General features: G+C 38.5%; 1 long non-coding RNA gene across 1 annotated transcript in view; it reads right to left on the reverse strand.

Moving 5' to 3' along the window:
- Window positions 1-1,852: 1,852 nt before the first annotated feature.
- The window catches only part of LOC110343247, a 116,369-nt gene continuing 105,708 nt past the window's right edge, over window positions 1,853-12,513 (reverse strand). The window contains exon 8 of the long non-coding RNA XR_002385459.2: window positions 1,853-2,170. This is a non-coding gene — a long non-coding RNA (uncharacterized LOC110343247). The remainder of the gene's footprint in view (window positions 2,171-12,513) is intronic.

A 12,513-nucleotide genomic window follows, 5' to 3' on the forward strand; every position in this document is an offset into this window, starting at 1 on the left:
TTAAGTACTATATGTTAACATTTGACCACATTCTGTGACAAAGCACATGGTGTTTGTCTGTGCTTTGGATCAGTTTCTAGGCATGTGGCCCATAATGGACTGCAAGGCGCTTTAGTCAAATGAATCACTTTCCATTGGCATAAGCCTCAATTTCTTACATGAGTGTCCAACTTTTGGCTTTAAAGAGCTCAAGGAACACACATTTAATTTAGGGGCATGCAACCTGTAGCCTTTGGATTGATAGAACACATATTCAGTTATATTGCGTGACACCAAAGCATGATGATCTCTGTATAATACCTTGCTCTCTCTGTGACAATAGTTGGAGCACTGACTCCAGTCCCATCTCTATCAATGATTCAGCGGGATTTGGGTCCAGGAGACAGTCTAGACTTTGTAGTTTCTCCATGAAGTGAGATGCAGGGCTCTTTACACATCCTTCCTCCTTTTCAGTACATGCACTTTACCCACAGAACACTTCAGTAGGTGGGGCTGTCAGATACATAGTGATCTTGGTCCGGAGGGAATCACCCGTCCTTTAGCTTGCTCTGGAACTAGGGAAGCCTGGTGTTAGAAAGCCTGCAGGTGTCCAGCTAATGATGCCACATGGAAAGGGGCCTAGGGCTCTGCCTTCAGCATCTTGACTAAAGAAGAAAGGCTCATTTGCATCAGTCTGAATGCATTGTAATAACCTCAGAGTACCGAAAATGTATCAGGGTCTCATTAAGAGATTAAAAGCATTTCCACTTGGAGAAATTTTATCAAGAGTAAGCCCAGATTTGAATTCTCTCTTTCTGTCTGTCTACCTGTCTCTGTCTCTCTGTCTGTCTCTGTGTCTCTGTCTCTGTCTCTGTCTCTGTCTCTGTCTCTCTCTCTCTCTCTCTCTCTTTCTCTCATCTTTCATGTCCTGTTTTCCTGTAGTTTGAGTTTGCTGTGTCTGTGAACAGCACAAAAAGTTATCACCTGAGGAAGGAATGAGGGGACACTTTATAGATATTTTTAACAGAATTTTTACAAGGGATGAAACTGTTGATTCCAACTAGCCCAGATAACAAAGAATCAACTGCTATGAAGCAGTATCTCTATGCTGTTTCCAGCAGTTATGGTGGATATTTTTTTAATAAGGCCACTTTTCATCCTATTTGCTGTTTTGAGCAAACGGTTATCATGACACACATACATGGCTTTCTGGGTCAGGGGCATGAAATAAACAAGCTAAGTGCAAAGCTGTTCATGGCGGTGCAGTGGGGAGGTAGAAGGATCTCTGGGCTCTTTGGTTCTTGCCTAATTGGTGAGGTCCTGGCCACTGAGTGAAGTCTCAATGGAGATGGATGGTGCTTTAGAAGATGACACCTAGGTTGTCCTCCGGCCTCCAACACGCACACATTTGCACGCACGCACGCACACACACACACACACACACACACACACCACAAGCATAGCCAAACCATGCACATACATACACATGTATGGTGATTAATTTTTATGTCAACTTGACACAAGCTAGAGTCATTTTGGAAGAGAGAATCTCAATTAAAATAATGCTCCCACAAAATGGGACCATGGGCAAGTCTATGATACATTTTCTTGAGTTATGTTTGATATGGGTGGACCCATAGTGGGTGGTGCCACCCTTGGCCTTGAGAGATGGCTCACTGGCTAAGAACAGTTGATGTTCTTGCAGAGGACCTGGGTTAAAATTCCCCATACAGCAATGCTAGTTGGCTCACGCCTACCTATAATTCCAGCTCCAGGGAATTCAGGTCAGTCCTCTATGCTCCTCAGCAGTGGTACTCATGCAAACACACAGGCACATATACATGATCAAAATAAAAAAATAAAGCTTCAAAAGTTTTCATATATCAAGAGGCTGTTTAATAGGCAGGGGTACCTATTGCCACAGCCCACCTCCAATCTGTAGGTATCATTGTAGAGAAAACCATTGGCTCATGCTTCTTTGTTCCCTGCATTCCTCAATCATGCCTTCATATTGATGGAAACATTTTCCAGCATGTCTCACCAAGTATGGTCATGAAATTATTTTGGTTCCTGCACTCAGAACCAAAATGGAGAAATACCGATGCTGTTCTGAGACTTCGAAAACATCCAAAGTGTATCCTCTTCTGGTTGCTTCCATCACAGCCAGAATCTACTGTCCTGCAGGCCAAGTCTGAGAATGAGAAATACACAGAGAAAACAAGAATTTAGACTCAATGTCTTGGCTTGTTTTGTGTTAGCTAAAAATCATCTGAATGAAGGGACCTAAATTAAGAAAACATCTCCATGAGATGAGGATACAGGCAAGCCTGTAGGGAATTTTCCTGGGCTGGTGGTCCTGGGTGCTACAAGAAAGCAGGCTGAGCAAGACATGAGGAGCAAGTCAGTAAGCAGCCTTCGGTGGCCTCTGCACCAGGTCCTGCCTCCAGGTTCCTTCCCTGCTTAAATTCCTGTCCTGACTTCCTTTGATGATGAGCTTTGATGTGAAAGTGTGAGCTAAATAAACTCTATCCTCCTTACATTGCCTTTTGGTCATAGTGTTTCATTACAGAAAGGGAAACCCTAACTAAGACACTAAGTGAAGTCAGCATGCAGCTATGGAAGCCCTGGGGTAGTTTGAATGCAGTCAGCAGAGCAAACACGCTCCCCTAATTCACAGAATCATGCAGAAGGACTTGGGTGTGCAGGTGTGTAAACCAGTTGAAGAACCTTAGCTCTCCCCCAGAAGGGAATAAAGCGTAATTCTCAACTGGCAAATACTGTTTTCCAGTTCAGTTTCAGGACAGATATTAACTTGAAGATAGTGTTGCAATTAACCTTTATCATTTTATTTGGATTCTTACATGTTCTTGATTTGCAAACAAAGATAAAATACCATCAGTAATTCTGATGCATATATCATCTAAAGACACACATTTTATAATGCACTGATGTGAAAGGCACCAACAGCTGCATATGTCTTAAAGTTCAGAAGAAGTTTTAACAGAAGCTGTGAGCATGATGAAAATGGAGAATTTATATACAGAGTCCTCACTGGAGTGGCATGGTGATTTTTCTCATATCACTTCTTTAAATATCAGCGACATGATTAGTCAGGAGTCAAGAACCTCAATCTTCCTAAGTTCAAATTTTATTATTTTATAGTTTGATAGAAAATATATCAGAACAGACATGATTTTTGATATTACAGTTTGAAACTGTTTCATATGCACACAAAACAGTTCCCAAATGGAGTTATGTTAGATTGCTTTGACAGTTTGGATTTGTGTCTTTTTGATATCTTAAGAGACCAACTCCTAGCTTCATGTTAGTGCAGTAATGGAATATTTGATGTTATGATTTATGAATGCTCTAGTTCTTTTAATTTTATGGCAAGGGAGTATCAACTCTTACATGCCAGACTAATGGAAAACAATGTATTCCTAGTTTCCCTTGTGTTAAAGATATGCGGATGTGATTCCCACAAAAGAGTCAATTATTTCCAGCAAAGCTCATCTGTGGCTGTAAAGAAATAGATGGAGGCAAGAACTTTTTCCTTCCTTTAATCTTTTCTGAAAACACTCACTGACTCTGAAGTGATTGCTGTGGTTGATCCACAGTCCTTCCCAGATGGAACTTAAGAGTATTTCTTTTCTATTCTAGAATAATTGGCCTCAGTAACAATAGAGTTCTCATCTGCACCAGTCAGATGTGGGCATTTTATTTCACCTTTGATTCCTATAGACTGTAACATGAAAGTGTATGGTCTTCCCATCTATCTAGGTCATAAAGAAAATTTTAAATATGAAATCATATTTAAACACAATGATAATGATTCCTTATATTGCCACCAGTTAAATTTCCAACCCTCTTGTACTTACTCAAACTAATGTATTAATTCATTCACTTACTGTTCACTCATTTATTCATTAGGTCTCTGAATTAGTCACCCACTTCTTAACTTCAAAGGCAAAGGTTACACCTTTGCAGAAAAATATGAACTTGAAATATGACTGGTCTTGACACATTTTTTGCTGCTTATTGCTTTCCAGCTCCAATATTGAACTATGTATTTGAAACTTCCAGATATCAGTGTCCTTTACAATAGAGATAACAATATATACTTTACCATATAAAGGAACAATATGGAACAGGTTTAAGCTATGGTGAGTGCGGCACAGATATACATTTCTATAAGTAGTCAACAGACTTATGGTGACATGAGTGAGTATTAGGCCTACAGTACTGTAAGTAGGCAAGAGGTCTACATTGCAATGAGTGTGCAGCCATCCTATTTTGCTGTGGGTGAACAGCAAGCCCATCATGTTGTGAAAAGGCCACAGGCCAAAGGTCTACAGTACCAAGAATATGCAACAGACCTAGAGTCCCCTAACTGGACAACAGGCTTGCAGAGCCATGACTGGACCCCTCTGCTCAGGCTACTTTACTTTGGTTTGATAATTTGGGGATGTTCATTTCTCAGTCTCTTCCATATTACCTAATTTCTTTTCTTAGGCCAAGCAAGATGATGCTGGGGTAAAATATGTTTGCACCCAGAAACTGGTACTTTCATGGCTCTACAATTTTGCAGCCCTGAATCTCAGAGCTCTTACTTTTAACACTGTTAAGTGTAGTCTGCTTTGAAGATTATTATTTAACTGTTATCTCAGTCTTCAACATGTAAGGGACACATTGAGTTCATTCCCCTTTTGTAGTCATTGAGAGTTTGTCTCAAAGCTCGAACTCCAAATCAAAGCTCTATTCTAGGTGCATTCTGTCTTGTTTTCTTTGCCTCATCATTTCTAGTTTATTTATCAAGTACATTTTCATTATCTGTTTGTTAAGTTTGGCATCTTGTAGCAGACGATCTCAGACCCCCGGCCCTCACATCCTGACACAAAGACTAATTAATTATGAATGCTGGTCTTAGCTTTAGGCTGGTTTCTAGATAGCTTAAAAGAAAACTTAAATCAACCCATTTCTATTAATATATGTGCTACCAGAGGCTCATTTACCTCAGCTACATAGTATCCATCCTGCTTTCCTGTTTCCTCTGTGTCTGATTAGCTGGCTCCTTTTTCTCTCTACCCGCCAGCCTTGCCTATCCCTCCTCTGCCTAATTATTGGTCATTCAGCTTTTTATCAGACCAATCAGGTACTTTAGGCAAGCAAGATAAAAGCAACACCACTTTACACAGTTAAACAGGTGTAGCACAAACAAAAGCAACATATTTTTACATAGTTAAACAAATGCAGTGTAAACAAATGCAACAATCTTTACATAGATAAACACTTATTCTATTCCACAACATCATCTTCCGTAGTATTTTCCTTAACTGCATTCAACATGAAATATGAATTTGGCCTTGGATAACACCTTTTCACTTTCTGATCATGAAAACTAATTCTCTAAGTATGTAGGACTAAAGCAAACTGACTAAAATTGACTCAATAATACAACTATGTTTCCCATCGGACTTTCTTTTGAGTAGTGTCAGTTTATAGCCCATACTGCCTCACGTTCGTCATGAATTTTCTGCCTAAACTTCCTTACTACTGTAGTAAGGCACGTCTCTCCCCATGTCCAGTGTATGCTCTCTATCAGACCACCAGCATTGATTTGTGTTGCACGTATTTTGGAATAAAATGAAGATATGATGCATAAGGACATGACAACAAAAAGAAGCAAGGCACATGTATATCCTAAGTTCAACCTTAAGGACTTATAACACCGGGAAATAATGAAAGATAACTCCATTAAAGAACAATCCATAAGATATCATTAGTATGTATAGCTAAATTGCTGGTCCTCAACTCAACTGAAAGACTCCTACCAAACTCAATCACTAAATTATTTCCAAAAGACTCAACATGATAAGCCACTCTTTCCAAACTGTTTACCATCTTTCAAAAAAATTGAGATGTCTTTCGTAATTGATTTTCTACTATGCTGATCCAAAATACTGAAAGTAATTCTGTGTTCATAAATTGTGATATCAATTAAGAGCTCTTTAAGACTTCAATTACTTAAGACAAAATGCCCAGTTTCACTGTGTTTATTGGCTATTATTTCTGTCACATAGGACACTGTTGTGTCTGCCACTGATGCTGCTTTGTGACTTCTAAACAGTCCAGATAATTCTGTTCAGCCATCTTACATGTCAGTCATCTGTATTGATTTCCATATTGAGTGTTGTCCATGGTGCTTGAGCAGTGCCCAGTTCAACTGCTTATCACTGATCTTTTCAAAGCCTTGGGCCACAGGAGAACTGAATTGTGTCATGCATAAATATTTTCCCTGCTTTCTTTTTTTTTTAATTTTATACAGCTAAGTGGTATGTTTACGTAAATGCCAAAGTGAAATTTGATGAAAGGGGGTAAAGAAATATGCACAGAAAATGCAAGAGTAAGAGCTTTCACTGAGATCTGAAATGGGTTCTTACATGAGAGCACCTGTTCTGTGAATCTGGGTGCAGAAAAATAATCACACTCCTTTTAAAGGGACATACCGGGAATCAAGCATTATTTATTTTCCTATTAACATAATCACTATTGGGCTTTACACTGGAGAGCCTCTGAAGAGGAACAGCCAATGAACACCTGCTGTCCAGTTACGCTATGCATTGTTCTGGTTGCCGTCTTTGTGAAAGACTTCATTTTTACTGAGGTTAATATAGATGCCTCACAGTGACTTTTAACGCTGCCTATAAGCCAGATTGATTGATCTAAGGGATTTTTCTCACTTTCTTGCCTACACACTTGTGTGCATCTGTCTCCATCTCAAATCTATTCCCTTAAGCCCAGATAACCACATATTGTTGATTTGTCAAGGGAGATCACCAACCTGAACCATCAAATGGACACATTCCTTTAACCACCAAGAGATCACTTCCCTGTCTATCTCTGACGCTACAGGGTTTCAAAATAGACTTGGTTTGTGTACTTGGTTTTCTATTTTATATTAATTATAGATACTTAGCAAAAATTCATCATTGTTTGCTTTAGAAATGTCATGATTTTTTTTGTTTAAAACAAATTCTCAGAATCAGTATTACCTGAAGTTTGAATTTTGTTTTAGTATCCTGATAGTCATGAAGTACACACACAATTTCATTTGCACATACCAGACTTACTTATTCTAGTGTATCATAAAGTGATAAGAGTTTTGAGAAATTACCAACAAATGCCTAGTAATAAATAATATTAAAGCTCTCACATCTCACAGCTGCTAGGAATTATATATATCCCATTATACACACACACACACATACACACACACAGAGTCAACAGTTCAATAAATTTTGTATAATACTAATATATTTATTAAACGTTCATGAATTTCAAATATATAGTATATTGAAGCATTTATGATTTCTTAATTAATAGTGCATGTGTGGGGGAAAATTATATTTACTGAGATATTTATAGAGTGCAGGTGTTCCATGGAACAAACAGGGCACTTTTCAGTACATAATAAATTTGAAGAAATACTTACATTTCCCTGATCTATTATGTCCAGAAAATGATGAATTCTCATTTATCTGAAGGTCCTTGAAGTTATGACCCTATTCCAAAAGTTTTTTCACCCACACACCTTAGCCTTGTGATGTGAACAGTGTGTTACTGGTTTCCAGATACTTTACAGTAGTTATTTAAACCTATAGAAGGACACAAATACACCAGCTGTTCACATGATGGCAGAGACCATTTTATTTTAATGGATATTTCTAAAATATTTCTTAAATGTATATGTTGAGTTGAAAGCAATACCAGATATGAAAAAGGATGACATTACCTTATCTAGATGTTGATAATCACAGTGACTTTTGAAAGAAAAAAAGTCTGAATTTATTTTTATGAAGTTTAATTATAGTAATGTGAAAATGAAATACATTTTCTTCATAAGCACACACTAAATATAATTTTATCCTATATTAAAATGGAGGTTTCCTGTACTCATCTACTACCCTTGGCTCTCATAATTTTTCTACTCTTCTCACAATGATCCCTGAGTCTTGGAAGGAGTATGCTCCATTTAGGACTGAGAATTCCACAGGTTCTATTCTTTGCACCATACAAAGAATGTAGAGAAATCTAGTTTGCACTTACTTAATAACTTCACCCCTACTGCCTAGTTTTCATAGTGCTAAAAGAATCTATACATACTACTTGAAGAGAAAGTAATCAACAGAAGTGCCCAGTTGTAAACACTGGCATCTACAGCAATAGCTGTCTTGGTAAGATATGTCCATACTGTAACAGTAGTACAAATATCAAGGGAATAATCAATTGCTTATTGACCAACTTTAAGACTAGGTGCAGTTTTAAAAAATGGCTACCTTTTAATTAAACAAATCTATAAATGGAAATGGGTGATGTTTTTATTAAAAGTTAAATCCATGTATATGTTTTAAATAGGGGGTTTCATTTTCAGTTATTTTATTATTCATTGTTGTTCGTTCTTTAGTGTGCATACATGTGTGTGTGTTGGCTCATGTGATAAAGCATGCATGTAGAAGTCATAGGATACCATATGATAGTCAGTTTTCTTCTTCCACCAGATAGGTTGTGGAGATGTTCAGCCTTGCTCGAAAGTGTCTTTACCCAATGAACCATCCATCTTTCTAGTAGCCACAAAAATATAAAAATACAATTCTCCAAAATGCTTTCAAATTGACGTAGTCTGAAATTAGGAACATCATCTTTTGTTAAAATTTAATCAGGTTCTGTGCTGTGTTTCAATACCAGCTCCTCATGTCTACCTCTGTGGACTTGAATTTTATTTGTGTTTCTGGCTCGGTCTTCTTAGAACCTATAATGCAAGGAAGTTTTTCTGGGCTACAGAAGAGACAAGAATTGGAACTAAACTTCTCTCTACATGCACAAGTTGAAACAATTTGGAAAGAAAACTCATGGATGATCAGATTAAAATCAATTGTGCAAATGATGAGCATTTCCCTTTGTATGCTATTTCATAAAAGTCAGGTTTAAAATACTCATCACTCCTGCTATCAGCAGGTACTGTGATCTCTGAGAACAAGAACTCTATAATGAGCCAGGCATTAGTGGCGCACACCTTTAATCTCAGCACTTGGGAGGCAGAGGCAGGGGAATTTCTGTGAGTTCGAAGCCAGCCTGGTCTCCAGAACAAGTTCTAGGACAGGCTCCAAAGCCACAGAAAAAAACAGATATAAATTAAAAAAATGAAAAGAACTCTATAATGTGTATCTTCACATTTCTAGTGACTACGGCTCTGTGGAAGTGAGGCTGATGGAGAGGAAAGGAAGTTGTGACCAGATAGGGACAATAGTGAGCATGTGGCTTGTGGGGGACACTTGGATGTGTTTCCGTGAAAGAATTTTTTCACAGAATGATGGCCCACATACTTTAGTGAAGCTCAGGGACCACTGTGTTGAAGCAGAAGAGAGCCAGGGAACTTTTGGAGAAGGGATTGGAGACAATGGTGCTGAGGGCAGGGCATAGAGAGCCCTGAGCACAGAGCTCTGACGGTCAGCAGTGGCTGGGTCATTGTGGTCACAGAGTTTCACATCTGACAGAGGTCAGCTGCAGCACATGAAGTGTGAAGCATAGATATGTTCTCATGAACTACATGCTGTAACATGAAAAATAAAATCCCAAAGACTGATATTGGGGTCCAAGGTGAAAGATCAGATAAGTAAAGCAGCCAGGCCAGTAGCTCTTACCTCTAACCCAGGCTGAAGCAATCCTGCCTTCAACATGGCTGGAGGCTAATTGCCTGAATGTGGTTGGACACCAAAATGCCCCAAACTGAACATCTGCTCCTGTCTTATATACCTCAGTTGCTGGGATTAAAGGTGTTTGATCCAAAGTGCTGAGATCACTTTGTGTGAGCTGATTCTCTTTAGGACTGGAATAATTTCACGTAGCTCAGTGTAGCTTTGAGCTAATAGAAATACTGCTTGTCTCTTGAATCCTGGAATTAAAGGTTTGTGCCACCACTGCCTGGCTCTATGGCTAACTAGTATGGATGCTGGGATTAAAAGTGAGTATCACCACTTCCTGGCTTTATGGCTTGTGGCTAGCTCTGCATTCTGAATTCTCAGGCAAGCATCAATAAATCGTAAATATCATCACAAAATGTCTGTTGATTTGCACCCTGCTTAAGAGATTTAAGTGTGTAAAAATGAATTCTGGTAGGAGTTGGCCTGAGCCTTTGCCTATTGTGAAGACAGTGAGTTTTTCTAACTCACATGGAGAAGACAGAGCTAGCACCACTGATACCCATGCAAGACAAAAACCAGACACAACTTTCCTGAAAAAATGTAGCCAAATCACTTATTCACAGTGGAACTGCTGAAGCCCTTGTGACCATCTGCTGATGATTCCTTTATGAGTATACAAACAAAGCAACCTGTGTTCATAGTCCCAGTTGTCAGTGATCAAACAAGCAGGCTGTGAAAGCTAGAATGAAACCTGAAACTTATAGGAGAATAATCAAATGGTAAATATAAGAACAGAAAAGAAACATGCATGGTGGAATATATATCAAAATTACTCAATACTTTAAATGTTCTAAGTTTTTAGGAAGGTCATACTAATTAATAGTTCACAAAACTAATAAATTCACAGCTAATTAGGGAATATATAGATGTATAATTCTTGAATGGAGAGTATTCAGCTCAGATGACTTTTGGTTTCTGTGTGACTTCAGTATGTCTATAAGATTGTAATTCAAAATGAAAGATTGTGCTCAACAGGGGCACTCATTGACATAGTGGTACTTGCCTGCAATCCAGTCTGAACCACATAATAAAACCCTGTGCACAAAAAACTAATCTAATTAAACATAAAGCGTAGCTCATCTATCACATTAGCATTTGTGTATTTTCTCTACCTAGGGAAATGAAATCTCATCATTCAATATGAAAAGCCTCTTTACATCCATCAAAACAAAGACTCCAGTGGATTAGCTTTGTGCATTGGAAATAAACACCTTTACTATTTCTCTTCTGAAGTCACATGACTCTTGGTTCATCCTGTGTGTCAGGAGTCAAGTTTTCTTATAGTAGACATTTACAATTCTTCAACATATTACCTCATGTTATATGCCCTTTTCGTCTGTGTGTTTGTTTCAAATATAGGAACCTAATTGAGCCTTACAGCTATCATTTATTTATCTGGTAATCTGTGGGCTGTTTGAATAACAAAAGTTCAGTACCTGGTAGGGGGATTGCTGAGTTCATCAGATAGAGAAGTAATCTACATGTGAATGGTGACATTGTCACTGAAAATAAGGTGAAGGAAAAACAGCTACTTCAAGTTAGTGTACCTCCTTGCCATAAAATACTTTGGCTGGAAGTTATTCAAAGAAAAAACCCAAGGTCAGGAATTGGCTACAGAATTAGACATTGCTAATAAGGGAGGCCTAAGGCTCCAAAGCTATAAAAGCTAATGCCACCTAACTAGGTTGCACACTTGAGCTAGATGGTAAGATCATATTGCTGAAGATACCACATCCCTTGGTCACAGGACACAAGGAAATCAAGCCAGAACTGGACTGGAAGCTCCTGCCCTATTGAATAACCTTTACTTCCAGGTATACTCACATAGGTTTGGTCATATAAGTTAGCTCACTAAATTTTCTACATGCTGCATATGGATGGCATGACAGTGAATTTCTCTGGAGTTAGTGAACCCAGTGAAAGAGAAATGCCAAAATGAAATCTCTGATCTTCATAGTGCAATATCAGAAGTGGCATACCATTGCCTCATATGTATTTCCCCCAACTTGGAGACATCATGGGAGGGAATAATATTGAGTGGCCAGACTATAAGGGGACATCTTATTGGCTGGATACCACAGTTCACTACTCCACACATACAAAGTCCTTATTGTATAAGACCTTCCAAAATTCCCTTCCACTTTCGACATCAAGTGAAAACGTAGCATCAAGTTTTCATGCGACAGATGGACAGATGGGTATGACTCCTCTCTTGTGATTCAGAGCACCCTCTCAACCCTCTCCTTGCATATCAGATCTAGTAAGCAGGATGAATGCATTATGCTCAGAAAGTGTGGGAGGGCATTTCATTTCGGTCTTGGTTTCAAAGTCTTTATATTATGATTAACTTACTCTGAGCTTTCAAAATTTTATCCCATCCCAATTAAAACTGAGTCCTTGCCCCTGAAATTGACATCATATCTGATTTGGTTTGGCTTTTATCAAACAACTGTATGGTTCACCAGGCACACAGATGTTGACCTTCTTTTTACCATTCTCTCATATGCCCCTAGCCTTCTATGCCGTGTGCCTGACACTGGAGACAGGTAGTCTACCTGAGACACTTAATTTTTAGTCCTTTTATGTTCTGATGTTTAGTTGACCTAAACCAATAACAGGCATTGGGGAGCCAGATGGTAATTAAGATAGTTTGAGGGCAATTTTCTCTCTGTTCTCTTTTGTTGCTTATGTTCTGAAAACTACTTTTTAGCATGACATATGAGCTTGAACTTGAGTACTTATACAATCTGCTTGACCTTTCCAAGAGAGAAGA

This window comes from Mesocricetus auratus, unplaced genomic scaffold (assembly GCF_017639785.1).
Source record: "Mesocricetus auratus isolate SY011 unplaced genomic scaffold, BCM_Maur_2.0 Super-Scaffold_100031, whole genome shotgun sequence".
In the NCBI taxonomy this organism is placed as follows: domain Eukaryota; kingdom Metazoa; phylum Chordata; class Mammalia; order Rodentia; family Cricetidae; genus Mesocricetus; species Mesocricetus auratus.